A 21,690-nucleotide genomic window follows, 5' to 3' on the forward strand; every position below is an offset into this window, starting at 1 on the left:
CTCTCCAGCTCCCACACATCCATCAGCTCAGGCTCACTGGCATTTAGCAAGTTCAGCAGAGCTCCCTGCCCTGCTGCTCTCTGCAAGCTCTCTGCCTGCCCAAGCTGCTCCAGGGCCCCCAGGCCATGGCCAGGAATGGGGCTGGAGGCACTTGGGATAGATGCACACCCACCCTTAGTATCCCATCATTTCTGGCCCAGCTGAAGAGCCAAATCAGGGCCTGTTCAAAGTTCACTGAAAGGGTCAGTTCTTGTCGGGGAAAGGTCTCAGAATTCTGCTGACAGTACATGAACTGAAAATTTACCACACCGGACTTTGCTTGGTCTGCTTACCTTACATCCTTTTTCCTCAGAAGTGAGCGGTTTTCCTCTAAGCTCCTCATCCCAGCCAGTGCCAGGTTTCCCAGTCTCCTGCTCTCTACCCCGTATCTTGCTTGCCATAGGGGAAGGAGAGCTCTTGGGGATGGGAAGCATTGGCTTGGAGGGAGGGAGCATGGATGGGCTTGCCAGAGAAAATGTCTTGGCAAGAGGGGAGCCAGTCCGGGCTGCAAAGTGGAAACACAAAATATGTCAGAGCCTGCAATGCAAACCTAAAGCATCTGAAGCTCCATATTTCATGGGACACATTCCTTGGAAGCTTCTAAACAGCTGCACAGGGAAACATGCTCATTGCCAGCAGCAACTTGAGGCAGGCCAGGGGAAAAACCTGAGCCACTTCCCCAGAGCTGCCACTGGCACAGCCTGGCCTCTGGGCTGCCCTGGGACAGCAGGGAGCCCAGAGCCCTGTGCTCTCCAGCAATGGCTCAGCTGCACATGCACCCTGCTGCTCCTCTCCCTGCCCCACGGCTCAGCAGCCCTACAGCTCCCTGCTATCCACACCTTTTCCTGCAATGGTCTTTGGTCTTCTGGTGAAATCCATCTTCAAACCCGTGCTTCTGACAGGCAGAAGTGGCAGGGTCTGAATCTGAGAACACTCAGTGTAGACAGCACCGGGAGCTCGGTACCCTCAGAACAAGGCCGGGTGACTCCAATCGCCGCGCTCGGCACACAGAGGCAGAGCCAGACGCGTCTGCTGCCGCTGGGGCCGTGTCCAGCACAACCTGCACCAGCCCAGGCTGGGGCTGCCCCTTTGTGACATGCTGCCCATCCTTCTCTCGTTTCCATGGCTGCAAAACCCCACCCCAACTCCATCCCCTTCCATTCCCTTCCCTAGGGCAGCCAGCCCTAAGCCCAGCCTGGCCAGGCCTGAGGATTTCACAATGTCTGGAATGTGGAGCCTACCCAAACCTACTTGTCAAGGCCTTTAATTCTGTATTTCCTGCTCAGTTCTGGGTTGCAGCTTGTTGGTGTGGGATTTTGCTTAATTCTCTTCACATCAAAAAAAGAGCTGGGACACAAACAATGGCACCGGGCAGATATGAAAAAGCAGCTTTGCACTCCGCAGTGGATGACCCAAGAAATGAGCTGGCCAAGAGCTGTAGAGAACAAGTTGACAATCCAAACATTCCTCTTTTGCTCTACTTCATTGTCCCGGAGGTTTATTCTCTGCTTTCTTTTCAGCAGAGACACCCAAACCCAACATAAACATGACCTATCACAAAACAATTCATATCTTGGCTAATACTGACAATTCAAAATGTCCTTAATGGAAAGAGCTGATGGCCAGTCATTCTGAAATAGTCCCAACACAGCTGGTAGAATTAGGACAAGTAATTCTGTACATGGTTTTAGCTAGGGTTAGACCATGTGGCATCCCAACGTCTCTGAGAGGAACATCACTCTTAAAATTGGATTTCTTTCCCTCTGTAAAATGTCCCAGTCAGTAATCAAAGAGACACAGGTATGGATTAATGACCTAAACCATTCCTAGTCCACAATTAATCCAGAAAAAAATCCACCTACTTCAATGACCAATACTTCTCCTTAAGTGCATTAACCATTCCAGTTGCATACTAGCAATGAAGGAGTCAATCCAAAGGGGCCATATCTAGAATTTGGCAGAACTAACCCTAAGCCAAGGAACCAGGGGATCTGACCCCTTTCTCTGCATCACCAAAATTATATCTCCAACTCTTATCTCTCCTGTCATTGCACACCCAGAAATGCCAAAGGAACAACAACAGTGTCAATGAGGCTTCCAACTTGAAAATATTGCCTGACCCAGATGCACCCGAGACAGCATTCTGTCTGGCACAATTCCACTTGTCAGGGATCAGGCAAGGCAGGGACAGGCACAAGGCACAAGGCATCTCCTGCCCCAGCCTCAGCCTGCAACACTGACACAGGCAGAGACAGCCAGGGAAGAGATGTGTCACTGTGAACCTGCCAGAGGTGGCTTTGGGACTGTGCTGTCAGAGGATGACCAACTCACACCCTGCCTAGGCTGAGCCCATTTGGAAGTCTCCTTCTCCTTCATTGGAAAAGTCAAAAGGACTTTCTGTCATAGGAGTTTTCCCTATTTCTCCCAGTGCAAGACCAGGCAATGTCCATGAATCTCCTTCACATCTCAAAGGGTTCAGCTCAGAAACAGTACCAAGGTAAGCTTTTCTCCTTCAATGGCAAGTGGAAGGAGTGGGAACATGTCTCATTTCCTGCTAAATGCCTTCTTTTTCTAGTCTCATTTTGACACTAGAAAGGCTGCAGGGAGATAAAAGGCATGTGCAGGATGACAAGGAATGTTTTGTTTTTAGTGCTGCATTTCCAGGGTCCCAAGGTTCCACATCAGCTCCTGCCACTTAACACTTCACACTGGAGGAATTTTCACTGCACCATCAGAGAACACACACAGTGACTGAGCTCTTGGAGAGTCCACTGAGCCCATCAAGGAATTGAAATGAATTTAAAGAAATTTTTAAAAGAATGGGTTTCAACTGAGCTTTCCAAATGTCACTCAGAGTCAAGATTCCAAAGGTCATTTTAGAACAGACATGCCCTGTACCTACCTGCATGTTCAGAGGACTTCCCTTGCCTGATGCTGCTGGATCTTGGCCTAGAGAAAATGGAGGACAAAAGAACATGTGAGGAGGTAGAAAGAGAAGGGAGGGAATGGGTGTACCATGAAAGAAGACAAACGTAGTTAGCATGGACACTTCTATGAAGGAGGGAATGCAAAATATAAACCCAACAGGTTGCAAAACTGATTAATTCTCCCTAAGCTTTCAGTTGCTGGAGGCACAGAGCTGGCCAAGCAGTGACTGACAAAAAAGCCAAGTCCAGCGGAGGACCCATCCTGAGATGCTTTGAAGCCCTGCCTCCCCTTTCCCACCACCACCTCTGCTGTTGGGGCAGTGCCGTTGCGTTTGACATTGAGCTGGATTACCATAGATGGGCAAAATGCTGAATACACAGATGTTTGCCTGAGTACCTAGGATACTGTGCAAAATGACCACAGGAGATGGTAAGAGTGACATGAACAGCGCACTGGAGCAGCAGACACCTTGGCTTACCTCATCTCCCTGGACTCCTGCAAATCCACCTGGGGAGATCTGCCCAGAGACCCCACAGCACTGTCAACATGAAGACTGCCTGGCTTGTGCATTATGGGGATCAACGATTTTCCAAATGCCCCCTTCTGGATTTCCCCACCACTGGGATATGGCAGGGAGGTCTGGAAAGAACAAATCACATTGCTTAGATCAGGCATCCAGACTTGCCCACATTCATGTCTCAAGACATTTAGATATGCCCTCAACTGGGACCTGGCAGAAAAGGACGAGTCAAACTGATGGAGCTGATCAGGAAAGGATGCAGAATTCAGAGGGAACTGGTGAGGGAGCAACCATGTAACACATTTGACACCTCTCCCCTCCAGCTCTCTCCTGTGCATGTTTTGCTGCATTTCCAGCAGGCATTAACATCAAGGTATTCTGGGGTGCCACTGCCTCCACTGGCCTTTAGGATGGCATGGCAGTGGGTTTAGATCACTGCTCTCTCCCGGCCCCTAAGGTGGCTCACAGCCACTGCTGATCTCCAGCCATGGCCCCACAAATTCATTCTGGAGGATGACAAAACCTGCTTTTCTCAAGCCCCTCATTTCTTCTGCTGCTGCCCTTCCCTCCCACAGTTCCCCAGCAGCCCATGAGCCCAGATGCTGCTGAGATCTCAGCATGCTGGCTGCTCTCCAGCTCCCACACATCCATCAGCTCAGGCTCACTGGCATTTAGCAAGTTCAGCAGAGCTCCCTGCCCTGCTGCTCTCTGCAAGCTCTCTGCCTGCCCAAGCTGCTCCAGGGCCCCCAGGCCATGGCCAGGAATGGGGCTGGAGGCACTGGGGCAGATGCACACCCACCCTTAGTATCCCATCATTTCTGGCCCAGCTGAAGAGCCAAATCAGGGCCTGTTCAAAGTTCACTGAAAGGGTCAGTTCTTGTCGGGGAAAGGTCTCAGAATTCTGCTGACAGTACATGAACTGAAAATTTACCACACCGGACTTTGCTTGGTCTGCTTACCTTACATCCTTTTTCCTCAGAAGTGAGCGGTTTTCCTCTAAGCTCCTCATCCCAGCCAGTGCCAGGTTTCCCAGTCTCCTGCTCTCTACCCCGTATCTTGCTTGCCATAGGGGAAGGAGAGCTCTTGGGGATGGGAAGCAATGGCTTGGAGGGAAGGAGCATGGAGGGACTTGCCAGAGAAAATGTCTTGGCAAGAGGGGAGCCAGTCCGGGCTGCAAAGTGGAAACACAAAATATATCAGAGCCTGCAATGCAAACCTGAAGTGTCTGAAGCTCCATATTTCATGGGACACATTCCTTGGAAGCTTCTAAACAGCTGCACAGGGAAACATGCTCATTGCCAGCAGCAACCTGAGGCAGGCCAGGGGAAACCCTGAGCCACTTGCCCAGAGCTGCCACAGGCACAGCCTGGCCTCTGGGCTGCCCTGGGACAGCAGGGAGCCCAGAGCCCTGTGCTCTCCAGCAATGGCTCAGCTGCACATGCACCCTGCTGCTCCTCTCCCTGCCCCACAGCTCAGCAGCCCCACAGCTCCAGGGCCACTGGCAGCAGCACAGCTCCTTGCAGGGGGTACATGCAGGGCACAGCTGTTCCCTGCCAATGTGCACAGCCTCTCTGCGCTGCCACAAGACCCTTCCTCCCAACAGAGAGCAGCTCAGATCCAACCTCACCTCTCTGTGTGAAGCTGGGCCATGTTCACAAGGCAAGAAGTGAGTTCAGTGAACTCCCACCTTTATCATCAACACATCTAATGGGTGTCACACTCAAGGTTTTTTAACTTCCTGAGACAATTTCTTTGTTTTTTTTTTTTTTTTTCCTGGAACTAGGCTGTGTTTAATTCCTCTGAGCTGTACTGAGTTAGTCTAAAGGAAAAGATGGAAGGCTCCAATGGTAAGAGGGAAAAAAAAGATTCCTTCTTGAGGCTGGTCTTCTCTTAATCCACAAGAGAAACCCACACAGCCATAACTGCTAGCTCTGAAAACCACAAAGACATCTAAGCCACCAGGCAGGCCTTATTGGTGTTTCTATAGCACTGTAATACCATTCTCAATGTTCAACCTGATCAGCAGGCAGAGGAAGAATGGGAAATTTCTCTGTAGTGAGACTCAAAATTGATGGCAAAGAAAGCAACAGAATTTGCATCTCATGACCATGTCCAATTTGGGGTCAGCTGTGGCCACAGGCCCTGTCCCGGCAGACAGAAGGAGTCATTTGGCCACTGTCAAAAAGGAGAAACCAGCGAAAACTAATGAGACAATGTTGTGATGCCATGGGTGTCCTTGCAGGATCATCTGTAGCTGTCAGGCACCTACTCTGACACAGAGCCAGCACTGAGCACCATGGACCAGTTTTCCCTGAAATCTGGGGGGATTTTCAATCCATTTTGTGCTGGCCTTTAGCTCCCTGCTATCCTCACCTTTTCCTTCTGTGGTCTTTGGTTTTCTGGTGAAATCCATCTTCAAACCTGTGTTTCTGCCAGGCAGAAGTGTCTGGGTTTGATTCTGGGAACACACTCAGTGTAGACAGCACCGGGAGCTCGGTACCCTCAGAACAAGGCCGGGTGACTCCAATCGCCGGCGCTCGGCACACAGAGGCAGAGCCAGACGCGTCTGCTGCCGCTGGGGCCATGTCCAGCACAACCTGCACCAGCCCAGGCTGGGGCTGCCCCTTTGTGACATGCTGCCCATCCTTCTCTCGTTTCCATGGCTGCAAAACCCCACCCCAACTCCATCCCCTTCCATTCCCTTCCCTAGGGCAGCCAGCCCTGAGCCTGGTCAGGCCTGAGCATCTTCATCTCACTGGTTACAGCTGGGGCCTGCTAAAGTCAGGCCTGTTCCTAATCTTTGATAATGGGCCCAGCTGCAGCTCCTTAGGGCTCAGATTACTTTCTACACTCTCTTTATTTTCTTATATTCTATCCCTCTGCATAGCTACAGGCAGGGTTGAGGGTTTTTTCCTTCCTGAACATTCAGAGAGCAGCAAGGCTGGGAGGTTTTACCTGTGGGTGGTTGCTGAACCTTGGCTATGCCCAACCCGCCCTTCCCAGCCTGCCCATGGACAGAGGAGCTGGCAGCACGGAGCTCCCCTCAGCCCATGGGGATCTTCAGAAACAGCTTTGGGCTGCCCATGCCCAGGGCTGAGCCCTGCCTGGGGCTCACCCAGGGACCTCTTGGAACCCAGGGAATTCCTCTGGCTGCCCTGGAGGGCTCCAGACCCTGCCCGGGGGGCTCAGAGACCTTGGCACGGAGCCCAAAACCCCTGTGCCTTTGATTTAGCCCTTGGAAAAAGCAATTACCAACCTTATATGAAGAATTACAAGCCATGAAAATTAAAGTAGAATGACAGTGAATTTATCACAGGGTGAAAAACAGATTTTTGAAGTTTTTAGAATGGGGGTTCAGGAGGCAAGATGGAGGAATCTGGGCGTTTCCAGCCTTTCTCCTTCTTCTTCTTCTTGGCCTCCATCTTCTGCTGCGATGTTGGCACTTTTTGATTGGTTTAAGGTACAAACTCACTGTCTAACATAGGTGATAGGTATTGGGAAGTAATTGTAATATACATGTAGTTTTTGGTATAAAAAGAGAACACTGCTCTGGGGGCAGGCAGAGTGCCTGGACTGTCTTGCTGAATGGACCTTGGCTTGACAGGAGAAAAAATTTTATAGATAAAATACAATAAACAACCTTGAGACCGTGAATAGAAGAATTCTGACTCCTTCTTTGAGTGCCAGGGTGGGAAAAGAGACTTTCTAACACATCTTGGGGTCACTCTGACCAGTGAGAGACCCCCAGAGGGTACTTTCATTCTGAGGAGCATTCTGGCACCCCCAACTAATGCCAATTAAAATGCAAATGTTTATTGACTCTCCTTACACAGTAAACAAACATACACCCAAGGACTTCTAAATGACACTAAGCCTGTTGTGGTATTCTTCCTGAGCAGAATTCCCACTGCTAACAGGAGACTGGAGCAAACTCAGCAAAAGAATATTTCCCCTACCAAAGGCTGCCAAGTGCTGCAGAGCTACAGGGCAGCAGTAAAACAGCTCTGGACCTGCAAATCTTCCTCTTCCCCTGCAACCAGAACATTCAGAAACCACTTCCTTCAAAAGAAGCATGTATTTGACATAAGGAAAATTACTTCAACCTCAGGTTAGCAAAATATTTACTTTATAAATTGAAGTATACACAAAACCAGAGAGATTCTTTCTTTTGGCCTTAACTTTAAGTCCAATGTTCAATGCAGTGCCTAAAAATAGAACCTCAAGTCTGCTTGTATTCTGTTAAAAGAAAGAAATGTGAAGAGGTCAAGACACAGGACCCCAAACCTGCCAAGGGTTATTCACATCCATGTGGGTTCAGCAGGCCTGAGGCTGCTTCCCCTCTGTTCAGATGCCTTTTTGAGGAGGAAAGCCTGTTTTGTAGCTAAAGGACACAAGGATATACCTTGGCTTTCAACACAGGATTCTTGTCCCACACCCAGAACAGTTCACAGCAGCATTTACACTTTGGTTTGCACCCGAGTGTGGTTGAAGGTCTTGTCTTAGATTTCCTGCAACAAATTAAAAGCTCAGGTCTGTGGCTGCACAGCAGGTTTTGCAGGAAAACATTTCCAAGTATTTTTTACTCCCCCTCTGAAAACTTCCATAGGAAGAAGCTACTGTTAATTTTAGTAGGTGAATGGTGCTACATGGAGCGTGACCAAGAGGATTTTAGTTTTCCAAATGGTGCATCTTTCATTTTGAGAACTGAAATTCTGAGTAACAAAAAAGCAATATAATGGTTCCTCAGGAAATGATGACACATGAATCTGTTTGCAAAAGCAGCTCCATGCAGTCACTGTTTTTTAATGCTCATTAAAAAAAAAAATTCAAATGTGCTATTCCCAAGCAGATCTAAGCAAAGGAGAACCATCTCCAAGGGAAGGCTAAAGTTCACCAGCCTTCTGAGTATACCACAGCTCGTGTGTCCCTTTATCTCCATCATTATGTATGCTTTTGATAAGGAAGATGAACCGAGCAGTTTGACTGAGTTCAGCCTGGAGATCTGGGATGTGTTTGAACTGCTCACCCAGAGCTCAGCCCTGGACTGCAAAGCTTTGTGGCTCTGGAACAGACACAGGGTGAGTGGTTAACAGGGAAGCTCTGGGTATACACCCCTGTGGGCAGCAGCTTCTCTGCCTCTAATCCATGCAGATACATCAAAAGCAAAATATTTTCAACAATGGCTCTCTGGAGGAAAGCGAGAGAAGGAGGAGTGGAGCAGTTTTTCCAGCCAGTGGATCTCAGCATGGCTGTTGATGGGAAGAGATGCAGAGCTTCCTTGGCACATGTGGGGAGTGGGGAGCATTGTCCTTCTGCTTTCTACCTTGGCAGAGAGAAAAGATGACAAAACATTGCTGTTTGGCTGTGGGAGAAGCCCACATGACCATATTTGGAATTTAGCCACGCCAAAATCTCCTTATTTGGGCATAGCCCCACCCACATGACCATATTTGGAACTTGGCCACGCCCATATGACCATATTTGGCACTTGGCCACGCCCAAATTTCCTTATTTGGTCATGGCCCTGCCCACGTGACCATATTTGTAATTTGGCCATGCCCCCATTTCCTTATTTGGGCAGAGACCCGCCCACATGACCATATTTGGAACTTGGCCACACCCACATAACCATATTTGGGATTTGGCCACGCCCACGTTTCCTTATTTGGACACAGCCCCGCCCACACAACCATATTTGGAACTTTGCCACGCCCATATTTCCTTATTTGGGCATATCCCTGCCCACATGACCATATGTAGGTGCAGCTAAATTCCAAATAAGGACATGTGGGTGGTGCTATGCCCAAATGAGGAAATTTGGGCAGGGCTGAATTCAAAATAAGGGGATGTGGTCATGGTTAAATCTGAAATAAGGAAATGTTTGCAGGGCTAAATCCCAAATAAGGAATTTTGGAGGGGCTAGGCCCAAATAAGGAAATGTGGGCGTGGTTGAACCCAAATACAGAAATGTGGGCGGGGCAAAGTCCATATAAGGGAATTTCACCCTCTTTTTCTCCAATTTTATTCCCATTTTCCCCCAGTTCTCCCCAAATTTTTACTTTTTTTTCACCCAGTTTTCCCCCAGTTTTTATTCCCCTTTTCCTCCCAGTTTTTCCAATTTTCATCCTATTTTATTTCTATTATTCCCTAATTTTTCTCTTTTTCTCCCCAATTTTCATTCCCATTTTCCAGCATTTTTCCCTCAATTTTTGCCAATTTTCACACAATTTTTCCCATTTTCCTGCCATTTTTCCCCAATTTCCCCCATTTTTCCACCAAATATTCTTTTTTTTTTCTCCAAAAAAATGATTTTTTCATAAAAAATTTGGGATTTTTCCCCCTTTTTTGGTGCAAGCTTACATTTTTGGTGGCTTTTATCTTAAAATAATATTAGATATATTAGCTGCTGTGGAAATTTTTTTTTTTTCTGGCAGTTACAAAACTGAAATGTTTCACAATAAAACATTTCAGAACTATGGGAAGCTTTGAAAAAAGCAACCAAATTTCTTTTTAATCTTTGCAAACTTGCCAGTGTTAAATGTGAATAATAATAATAATAATAAATGCTATTATTCTGCTTAGACCAATATGCAATTTGTGCGCATTTCCTTAGTCAAAGTCATTTTTAGTGGTTGGTAATAATTTCATTTGCATTTTAACAGCTAAACTGTAAAGATAGGATGCAATTCACATTAATTATGTCTCAGATCAAGCCCCAGTTTGGGTAGGAATTGTCAGAATGATGATCACAAATAGAGTCTATGCTTTCTGCCTTAAGTTTCTGTTGGACTCTGGCTGTGCTAGGAACCTGGATATTAATTCCTGAATTACACCTTGAAGTGATAAAAATGGATTCTGTGCGTGTAGCTTTTTTAGAGCCAAGAGTAACCTGCACAATGGAAAGTAAACTGAGAGTCAGATGGAAAAATCCCACAAGTCTCAGGAGGGAGAAGGAGGCAAAATATTGTCAAGAAGTGTGATGGGGTGATTTCTGATTAAATTTTTTTTGTATTTTCTTTATTAATTACATGAAAGGCAGTAACTTACTGGACCTGGCGACTCAGAAAATTATTTTCCAGCAGAAAAAAAGGGCTACATTTACTGAGTATGAGTGAAAAGACCATTGTTAAATTAATCTAATTCTGCACAACATAGAGTTCATTCTCTTTCAGGAGAATTTTAGAAACTGGCTGGATTTCAAGCTATGTTTTAATGCAACTTTTTGGCTGCCTGCCTCCTCAGAAAGTCAAAGGCCTCTGCTCAATAACTGAGTATAAATACAGTCAGAGCAGTAGATCTTTGTTTCAGTCTTTTTAATTGAAACTGTTTTGAGAAGTACTGATGTAAATCCTCATTATTATTCTGTTTTCCCCCTGTAAGATTATGGTGCTGTCTGACTTTGTTTGATATTGCTGTGATCACCAGCACTTACATTCAAACATAGACATATCCCCAAATTTGGGAATTGGGATAAGAACTACCTTTCAGTGATTAAAACCAGAGTGCCAGAGAGTACCAGTGTATTCATTAGCCTGTTAATGAAATGCTTCTGCTAATGCCAGTTGTTATAAAGATTTAATAGGTTTAACATGGGGCTGTGGCACAACCCCAGCAGCCCTCAGTACTCTTACTGAAAATCTCAATATTCATCTTGGTAAATATGCCTGATGTTTATTCCATAGTGATGATTACCTCTGCTGCCCAACAAAGAGAAGTGAACCTCTACTGTACATTAAACACACCCTTCAAAACAACATTCTCAAAATAACAAGCATTCCTTGAAAATCTGCTTTTCTTTTTTCTCAAAAGTAACAGTTCCCATTAATAAGGCATCTCTTTAAGAAAGACATTCTTTTAATCAGCAATTCTTTCTATCAGTGGCTCTTTTACAGAGAGTTAGATGCTGAAAAAACGTGTGAGCAAAGTTGAATTGTAAGTTACAAAAAGTGAAATAACTCATACTGTGTCTGTAAAGTTTGTGTGTGGAAAATTCTTCCTTCTGCCCCCCAACTGGTACCTGACTCCCAGGAGGAGGGTGGAAGTCCTAAATATTCAGTTTAGAAAATTAATGCAGTCTTAGAGAGCGGAAAGTTTCTTTTTCCAGCAAGGGTCAGATTTTGAAATCCATCCATGGCTTTTGCTCGGCCTTGCATTTGAAATGGTTATCTGAAGTTTATCTTGGTGACCTCTTCCAGCCTCTTCAATCTTTCAGGTATCTCAGGAAGAATTTCAAATGCAGCTCTGCAATACCCTTGCCATTCGGGAAATATGACTTTTTCTGTTCCTGTTTTTAAAGGATGATGCTGAAGCAAAGGCAAGACCAAAGGATGCAAGGTGTTTGCTGAGTGTCAGTATTTGGAGGATATTTTTTCTGGTCTGTGTGTTTTCAGACAGCCCTTGAGGGGCTTGGGGGATAGATGTGTTCTGTGACCTGTCCCAGTGAGAATCCCAGCACACTGAACACTTTCCCCCTTTTTTTAAGATGGGATTGGACTAGATGGGTTAATTTTTCTTCATCTATAGCTAAAATAAGTCTGGTCCTCAACTGATTCATAGCTCTTTTCTGTACTGTTGTGATCTATCAGGTCTGTAATTTATGAGATAAGGTGACAGAAATTAGTAACAACATTTAGCACAAGTGATGACAGCTACAATGCTTTAATATCAAAACATCTCACTTCCTTTGGTCCTCAGTGCCTGTCACAGGGTTGGTGTTTTGTCTTCTTTGATTTTGCCACATAAGAAACCTGGAATTTTAGCACTGATGCAAGGTTATAAGTAGTTGAGTTTCATGTTCGTCTTCCTTTCACCTTTGTTTTTAAACTGATCTTACTGGGTCTGCTCAGAGCAGATCTGGTTATTCCCTCTACTTTTTAAGGCTTATATGGTGGCTAATGTGATTTTGTCACCTCCTACTTCTTGCTCTTTACTCCATAAATATAATTTAAGCTGTGAAAATACACCTGTAGCACTTTGCCATCCCAGTCACTTCAAATAGATGACAGTCCCTGAAGGAAAAGTAAATTTCTAGGTTTTCTGTGTGCTCACTGAGTAGTTAAATATTTGAACACTCTCAATATTTAATCAATTAGATTTTTCAAAGGCACACAAAAAACCTGGCAATCCTTTTGTTTGTTTATTAGTAGTAGGCTCAGGTAGGGTGATTATATGTTGTGTCACTAACAGACTGAAAGGAATATTTGGGAAAACTCTGAAATGTAAATTTGGTGAGCAGCCTACCAAGAGGGAACAAAGACGGGGATTATAGGAAAGAATTTGCAGGCAAAGGCAGATTAAAGGGACTTTGTTTTACTCATTAGTTTCTGTTCCTTCAGGAGATGGGCTATAAATCACCTGAAAAAGCTGAAGTGCCCACTTGCAGGCTCTGTGCACTTGAAACTGTGTTGAGTTTTGCCCTCGCTTCTCTCTCAAATATCAAATTAATTGGAAAGAAAAAGTGTGACTGCCTTGTGGGTGGGATGGGTCATATAGAGTGTTACAAAAAGTGTGCCTATCAAACTTTTTAGCATCTTCCAATATTGTTGTTCCATAAGGAAAACATGGTCCAAACTCTGCCCTGGCTCACTATAGCCAGGGCACTGGGTAGACCATCTGGGGCAGTGTATTTGTGTGAAATTTGAGTAGTAAATACCTACAAAAATACTCACTGATGGCAATTTAATGATTGGACTCAGTTTTCATAGGCAGTTTTAGGCACCACAAGATAAGAATAGAAAGCTGTAAGCATCTTTAGGTGGCCATTGAATCTTAGTATGTATTGTATAGGTGGCCTTTGAACCATAGTGAAATACTTGTATTGTATAAGTGGCCTATGAGTCTCAGTAAAATCTATGTTTTGTATAAGTGGCCTTGCCCCAATCCTAGTTGTTCTAAATGGGCTGCAGCTGTGATGTCCTTAATTGGGCAGCAACTGTGGCTAATGAAGATAACTGGGATAAAAGGGGGTGGGGTGGCTGGTCATGGAGAGTCTTGGAGGAGCTTTGATGAAGAAGCAACAACAACAACACTGCTGTGAAGAGCAGCTCATGAGAAAGCTACCCAGAAGGTATGGGACTCTAGAAATATAATAACAAGTGGTGACCCCAACGTGATAGAAGATAGGACAGTGAGAGCTGTGGCAGCCTGAGAGCTGGGACTCTAGAAATATGAATGCAACAGGAGAACAATTGGATACTTGCAGTGCTTTTGAGGTAGTAGATTGTTTTGGTTTGTTTTTTTTTTCTTACAGAAAATAAATTGGACCTGCTTCCACGAAGAAGAAGCACTGGCCACAGAAGAAAGTGGGAGCTTTTTGTGGAGATTTAAAAACAACCAAAAGTAAGAAGCACACTGGCAAAGTGTTCTGTTTTCTCAGCATTGCACAGAAAACACAGCACAGCCTCAGAGGCTGAGGAAGGGAAAGGCTACAAAAGCAGATTGGGAGACACAATGTGGTAAATTTCAGATTTGCCAGACTTTGTTTTGGAAGCCAGTGCTTGATGATAGGTTACCTCATGATAGGAATTGGATTTGCAGACTTTGCTAGCTCTTTACCCAAACATCTAAAATCTTTCAAAACATTTTCTTTTTCCAGCAGACCACTTAAATCCAACAAATTATACTACCATGTACTGTGTCCCAACTCACTCTGGTGCTTAGAGCTGCCCATAACTAGTTCACGTTTTGCTGTGCCCTTGCTGTATTCCAGGAATATTCATGACTTGCTGTGCTCTTGCTGTACCTGGCAAATAAATTTACTGCACAAATACAGCACACTCAACCCCCCCAATGCATTAACCTTGGCAGCTTTAATTTTTAAAGGCATTTACTCAACAATTTTTTCAGTTGATAAGGATAAAGCAATGTTGGTGGTGTTACCGGATTCCTGACCTCTCTAATTACACTATTGCTAGCATATCCTCTGCTGCTGGAGAGGGTTTTTGTACTGGGAAAGCTTGTTTTATTTTTCTGAATGAAAATAGGCCACCCATTTTGCCAAAATACATAGCAGTAAAACACTTGCTTTGGTAAGGAGAACTTGGTACCTAAAATTAGAGGGTTTTTTATTTTATTTTACTGTGAGTGAGTCTCCAGTGAGTTAGTAGTCACAAAAATGTGACTATTATGGCCAAAATTTCTTTATCAGAGAGATGCTGAGACAAAAATACACTGTTTTTTCTGTACTGGCTATTTGTAGTGATAAATGCAAGTTTAATTACTGTCTATTGGTTTCACTTGGCCTGCAACCTGTCCCTTGTGTAATTTCTGCAGGGGATTCATTATGAATTAATTATTTCCATGTTTTAATTTCCAAAGATTATCAGTTGACTTTTACAGCCTCTTCTGTGCTCCCCAAGCTTCATACCTCACCCAAATGCGCATTTTCACTGCCTGAAGAGATTTTTCTGACCTGACCGATTCTATGAATCTGGCCTGTACTTCAACTTAAGGGAAAACCTACTCATGGATTGAGTTTTGAAGGAAAAAGATTTGAACATCCAGCTGTAAGTGTATCTTGTGTTATGTCTTCCAGGTTTCATTCACATTGTAATTTGCAAATGGCAAAGCAATGTTGCTATTTATTAAAAACAATAGCGCTCTCAAAATTTTGTTGGAAAAATGATGAAAAATAACTCCTACAAGATATGGAGAGACATTATGTTTATTCAGGGAGAGCCATAATTTCCAACTGTTTAAAGTGCACCAGGTATGTTTTAAACACACTGTGAGCTCCAGAGTGTGTAGTGCACTTTTCTGCAGCACTGATTTGTTCTATTTTACATAATTCTATTTAACCCTGCCCTGGGATATCGGGTAGGCTCAGTACCAGGACTGGGAGAAGCAGACCTGGGCGATGCTTTGGGCACAGCCCAGCCAGGTTTTATGCAGGCTGGCCTTTCACTACAAACAGGTCTGCTGCTGCCATCTCCTGGAAAAATCCCTAATGGAGATTCCCAAACACGGGGAGGAGTATCTGCTCCTGTTAGAGAAATACTTGTGGGGCTTTTGTGCTTTTTAAGGCAGGCTTTTCCCCTCTAGGTCCGTGTGATCTGCCCAAGAACAATGTGTGCACACATTGCCAAAGCCAGTGTAAGAGCAAAACAATTCCTCCAACAAAATCCTGCTGCTAGAGAGGGAAAAAATCATCCTTCCAAAGGAATTCATCCTTCCTCTTCCTCACAACTCTCCTCTTTCATCAGACCATAGAATTTGGGTTGGAAGGGACCTTGAAAACGAGCTAGTTCTGTGATGGTGTTCACAGGGGTTTTTGGATGAGGGAAGAGACTCCATGTTTCAGAAGGCTGATTTATTATTTTATCATATATATTACATTAAAACTGTACTAAAAGATTAGAAGAAAAAGTTTCATCAGAAGGCCAGCTAAGAATAGAATAGGAAAGAATGATAACAAAGGTTTGTGGCTCAGCTCTCTCTCTGAGCCAGCTCACTGTGATTGGCCATTAATTACAAACATCCAACATGGGCCAATCACAGATGCACCTGTTGCATTCCACAGCAGCAGATAATCAATGTTTACATTTTGTTCCTGAGGCCTCCCAGCTTCTCAGCAGGAAAAATCCTAAGGAAAGGATTTTTCATAAAAGATGTCTTCAACACAGTTCCACCCCCTGTCCTGGGCAGGGACACCTTCACCTCAGCCAGGTTGTTTGTTGTGCCCCCAGATCTGTCACCTGAGCTGAGCAGTCCCCATTCCACAAATGTCCACGCAGAATCCACACAAACTTTGGCACAAGGAAAAGTCCTAAGGATCCTGTTCATCCCAACCCATAAAATCTAGAAATTATTTCTTTCTATGCTGTTTGCACTTATTTCTTTCTCAAACTGTCATGCGCGCGGAAACGTTCCTGCAGCCTGCTCCTACGGGATTTTCAGAGGAATTGGATACAATTTCCTTTTCCCTCAGATATCTTTTCCTCCTAGCAGGAGCCTTCAAAATCCTTTCCATCTCTTAAGGATTCTGTGGCTCATCATTCTGTAAAACATTAGAGCACATAATGGTGTGGGACAGGAGAAATCCCTTCTTGCTTCCACACAGGCTGCTGCTTGCCACGAGCAAACCCCTTGATAATTTTGAAGGCATTCTTAGCTCCATGCCATCAGGCCCCAATCTAATAATTGCTGTGGCATTAAATCCTTTTGCTGGGGGTTGAGTTTTTGGGATTACAGAACCCTGAGCTGGTGCTCACAAAGGCAGGAAGGGTTTAGGAAGTGAGAAAGTGTCCTGTGGCTGCTGCTGGCAGGGTTTTAAAGTGTCCTGCTCAAAGGAGGAGTCAATGGGGTGTGAATTCCCCCCAGCAGAGCTGAGAATAGCAGGACCTGTGATTGTGCTGTCTCTAAGCTGTCCCCACGTTTCTCCTTACAGAGAAAAGCAAGGCACAGTTGTTCCCAAGAATATTTCTTGGTTTTGCATTCTCTGAACTTCGGAGAAAGGAAAAACAATTCTTATCAGTTGCTGTGCCTGTGTTTGTGCCAAAGTAGAATGCAACATGGAGGCTGTTTACCCAAAGTGATGGGGTTTTGTTTCCTTGGTCTATCAGGGCCAGGTGTGTGTGTGTGTGTTGGGACTGTTGGGTGAAAGTCATGAAATTCTGGGCAGTGTGAGCAGTTGTGTGCAGAGCTGAGTGCTTGGCAGATTCAGTTTAGATGTAAAGTAATATAGTATAGAATAATATAGTATAATGAAGTAATTAATTAGCCTTCTGATAAGGTAGAGTGCTCTTCATCACTTGGGCTTGATGACCTTAGGGTGTTTCCAACCTCAAGGATCCTGTGGTTCTAAAAAGCCTTGGCCCCTCTGGCTCTAACGCAGCACCTGGATGTTGACAAAATGAGGCTGGTCACAGACTTTGGAGGTCCCTGTCCCTCAGGGAGAGGACAAGCCAGTGCCACCTGCAGGGAGAATCTCACTCCCAGAGAGCAGCCAGTGACTCCATCCCTGCCTGGGGCTCTCTGTGTGCACCCTTGGGGTGGACACCTGTCCTTGTGTTTCCCTTTGGGAAGAGAACCAGGACCCTCCATGTGACAGCCCCAGGGCTCGCAGGCTGTGGGGCTTTGCAGTTGTGGTGCCTTGTCACAAGGTGGCAGGGATGTGACACTGCCTGGCATGCTCCTGGCCTCAGATCCTTGCTGCTTTCTTCCTTATCCAGTACGGATTTATCAGCAGTCTTCTGTCTTTTCTTTAAAACTGTCCTTGGGATAGTTCAAATAGATATTTCAAAGCCTAAATTATATTTGCACTCAAGAAAAAAAAGCAAAAAACTGCTTTGCATCCCTGTGCCTGGAAGTCATTGTGACACAGGGAAGCGAGGAAGGAGCTGGCCTGGGTCAGCCTCAGCTCTGGCTGCTGCTGCTCCTTCCAGGTTAAACTCCAAAACTGTCCTGATCAAAAAGCCCTTCTGTCCTGAGTCACAGGGACCATTTATTCCTAAATAACTGAAGATGGAAAATCATTCTTGCAGGTTCAAAAGGAAAAAACACTGAACCTACACACATGTATAGGTGCATATATATACATTTCCTTCAATGAAGAAGAAAATCTTACAAGTATTATGTCTGGCTTCCTAGAGAAGATCTTTAACTCTGGGCTTCTGAAACCAAACGTCTGTGCATTTATAGGATCATTTCCTTTCTTTTTGTAAGCCACCCACAGTAATCTTTTACCTTTCCTCCTGCCAAGAATTTAGTGATTTTGCTGCTCTGCTCTCTCAAGGGTGTTGCAGGCTGTGTAGCAGGGAGTGGAAACTTTGTCACTGCTCATCAAACATTTTCACACAGGATTCCACCTGTGATGATAACATTAGATTTGTGTTAATAAGCTGCTAATAACCACCAGGTAATTATTTAGCTTATCTCAGGAGTCCCAGCTGATCGTTGTCTCCTTGTGTTTGCTTGCCTGGCAGCCTTCAGGGACAGAGGATTTTCAGGTTTTTTAATCTGCAGCACCTGCAGGGAGAGATTACTCAGCTGTCACTCTGCAGAAAACATCCCTGCCATGCAGCAGGAGGTATCCATAGCAAATTGCTGCCATCCACATCCAGCTCTGCACACAGGGATGTGCAGGATGCCTGCTGCTCCCCAGGTCAGAACCTGACCTCGGTGGAGCAGAGGCATTGGCACAGCACAAGGAAACGAGCAGAAAATGACCCAAGTAGAGCAGATAACATTAGAAAATAACTCATTCTGAGGTGCTGCTCACTAACTAGCAAATATTTCCCCATTTCAGCACAGAGCAGAGGCCCAAGAAGGGATTTTTGTGGGTCAGCTGGATGTGTTCCTGCTTCATACTGAGCCTCTGAGTTTGACCTGAGGTTTGCCTTCCAATTTAGTGGAATGGAGAGTAATCAGAAGTTTTCTCAGCTGTCTAAACCACAGACCCATGGAACCAAATAAGCCTGAGCTCCTACATGCTTGCTATGAACCTTGAGATGAGTGTGTATCATTGCAAGCTTGCAATTTATTTAAATATGCTACAGCTTTGAGGTTCAAGGCAGGCTCTTAGGATTTTCCTCCCTCCCTCCTTCCCAGCTTTCTTAACATGTGATGATTCATTTCATGGGGCACTCATCACTGCAGGACACCATTAAGATTGAAAGTGTCATAAGATGTGGAGTGGAATGGAGAATCTGACAGGTGAGAAGAGCAGCCAGTGTACTAGTGCACAAATTTTGCTTTTTGCTTTGGTTGAAACTCAAAGTTGTAAGGAATTTGGGAATGAGATGGCAAAGGTCTTTTTATCTTCTAAAATGAAAGCAAGGTGAACCTCAAGAGGAATTGGTTTCAGAGCAGCAGGTCAGGATGTTTCATTTTGAGAATGCAGGGACTCTGCCTTTCAATTATTGTGTGCAGTTTTCTAACCAAAGGATTTGATGTGGGCTTGTGCAGGGCTTCAGCTGAAGTAAATCAATGTTTTCCAATGAATGCAATTTCAGACTGAAAAGTTCCATTTCTCTTCAGTACAGCTTTATCATATTGAAGCAGAAAATGCAAAATAGCAAAGCCTCTCTAATTGCCTCAAAATATTTCCAGTTGGGAGCTGGATTAAGCTGGTATTGAGTTGAGCTCTTTCTGCCTCAGGAAAATAATTTTCATTACAATCTGAATTGGCTACATTCAGGAACCAGGGATTGGATATGAATGATCCATTCCTGAATGGAATGCCACTCCTCATGCCCCCAAATCCACACTGTAGCTGTCCTTGTGGGCGCCTCCTGGGTCCCTCCAGTTTTTCTCTTGTTTTGGCAACTTTTGGTGACATCAATTGTGATGGTGGTCACAGGGGCCTGAGGATGAGGGAAGAGACAAGGATCTGACTCCATGTTTAAGAAGGCTGATTTATTATTTTATCATATATATTACATTAAAACTGTACTAAAAGAATATAAGAAAATGTTTCATCTCAGAAGGCTAGCTGAGCTAAGAATAGAACAGCAAAGAATGATAACAAAGGTTTGTGGCTCAGCTCTCTGTCTGAGCCAGCTGGGCTGTGATTGACCATTAATTACAAACATCCAACATGGGCCAATCGCAGATGCACCTGTTGCATTCCACAGCAGCAGATAATCAATGTTTACATTTTGTTCCTGAGGCTTCTCAGGAGGAAAAAGCCAAAGGGAAATCCATGAAAAGATGTCTGCGACAATCAATGGTCTCAAGAATCCCCAGGTTCAATTCAGGTTTAACATCAGAATGAACTTCCATGAGAAAAAATCTGAAACTCCTGCTAGGGAACAGCCCCCAGATCTCATCCAGGGCTCATGGAGGTGTTTTAAATTTAAAAGACATTTTCAAGTGTCCTTGTGCTAGCAAAAGTACATTTGGGCAGAATGGTCCACCACACCTCCTGGAACAACATCAAAGAAACTCGCTGGGAAAAGCAAAGATCTGCTAAAATCTCTATCTTTTGTGATGTTTGCTTTTTACTTTTGAGCATGACATTTTTGTGAGCTTTTTACATTTGAGCATGACATGAGCATTTCTTAAGTGGACTGCAGATTTCTCACCAGCCTGGACACACTGAGATAATCCTGGAGGAAAATATGTCCTTTTACCAAATCCCAACCATTTGCTGCCAGGCTTGAAGTCTGATACCTGAACTTTCTGTCAGAGCTTTATGTGTGATGTATTAGTCAGGACAATTGATTTATTCCTTTGAAACACTGTGCTAAACTATCCCCAAGCACAGAACCTACTCTGGATCCTGGGAACCCTGGTTCTCTGGCTGTTCATGGCCACAGCCCTTGGAAAAGAGACTCTGCAGGAGAAAGAGCATCAAAGAATCCCCTGTGACAGTAACAGGGAGAGGAAAAAGACATATGATGCAGAAAAGCAAGGAGGTATTCAGGGCCAGGCCTGAATCCAGTTTTGAGGGAGAGATTTTCCATTAGAAGACAGCTCTAACCTAGGGCAAGAATAACAACAAAGTCCAGAACATTATTTGCTTTGGTGCTTTCTGCCATTAGCTCTTTTTCTTCACCTCCTTTTTTTGTCTTCCACCCACAATTTCACAACCCAAATTTTTGCAGGTACAAGCGTGTCGCAGACATCTTTTATGAAAAATCCTTTCGTTAGGATTTTTCCTCCTGAGAAGCCTCAGGAACAAAATGTAAACATTGATTATCTGCTGCTGTGGAATGCAACAGGTGCATCTGTGATTGGCCCATGTTGGATGTTTGTAATTAATGGCGAATCACAGCCCAGCTGGCTCGGACAGAGAGCAGAGACACAAACCTTTGTTATCATTCTCTGCTATTCTATTCTTAGATAGCCTTCTGATGAAATCCTTTCTTCTATTCTTTTAGTATGGCTTTAATGTAATATATATTATAAAATAATAAATCAAGCTTTCTGAAACACAGAGTCAGATCCTCGTCTCTTTCCTCATCCTCAGACCCCTGTGAACATGGTCCCACCAGCATAGCTGAGAATCCTGCTGGCAAGTTCAGTGCCCTGGACAGACAGACAGCTGTGCTGGGTGTGTTTATTTCCACAGAACAGCTTGTCAGTTTGACAGAGACAGAAAAATGAGAGAGAAAAACATGTCACATGCAGCCACTGTGTGTCTAGAACACACTGAGGAGGATCTCATTGCTCTTTTCCTTTGGCACAGTAGGTTCAGCCCATGGCTGTATTTTCACACTCCTAAAGCTGTGTTAGAATGATCAAGGGGCCAGGCACTACTAAAT

This window comes from Melospiza melodia, chromosome 3, assembly GCF_035770615.1.
Source record: "Melospiza melodia melodia isolate bMelMel2 chromosome 3, bMelMel2.pri, whole genome shotgun sequence".
In the NCBI taxonomy this organism is placed as follows: Eukaryota; Metazoa; Chordata; class Aves; order Passeriformes; family Passerellidae; genus Melospiza; species Melospiza melodia.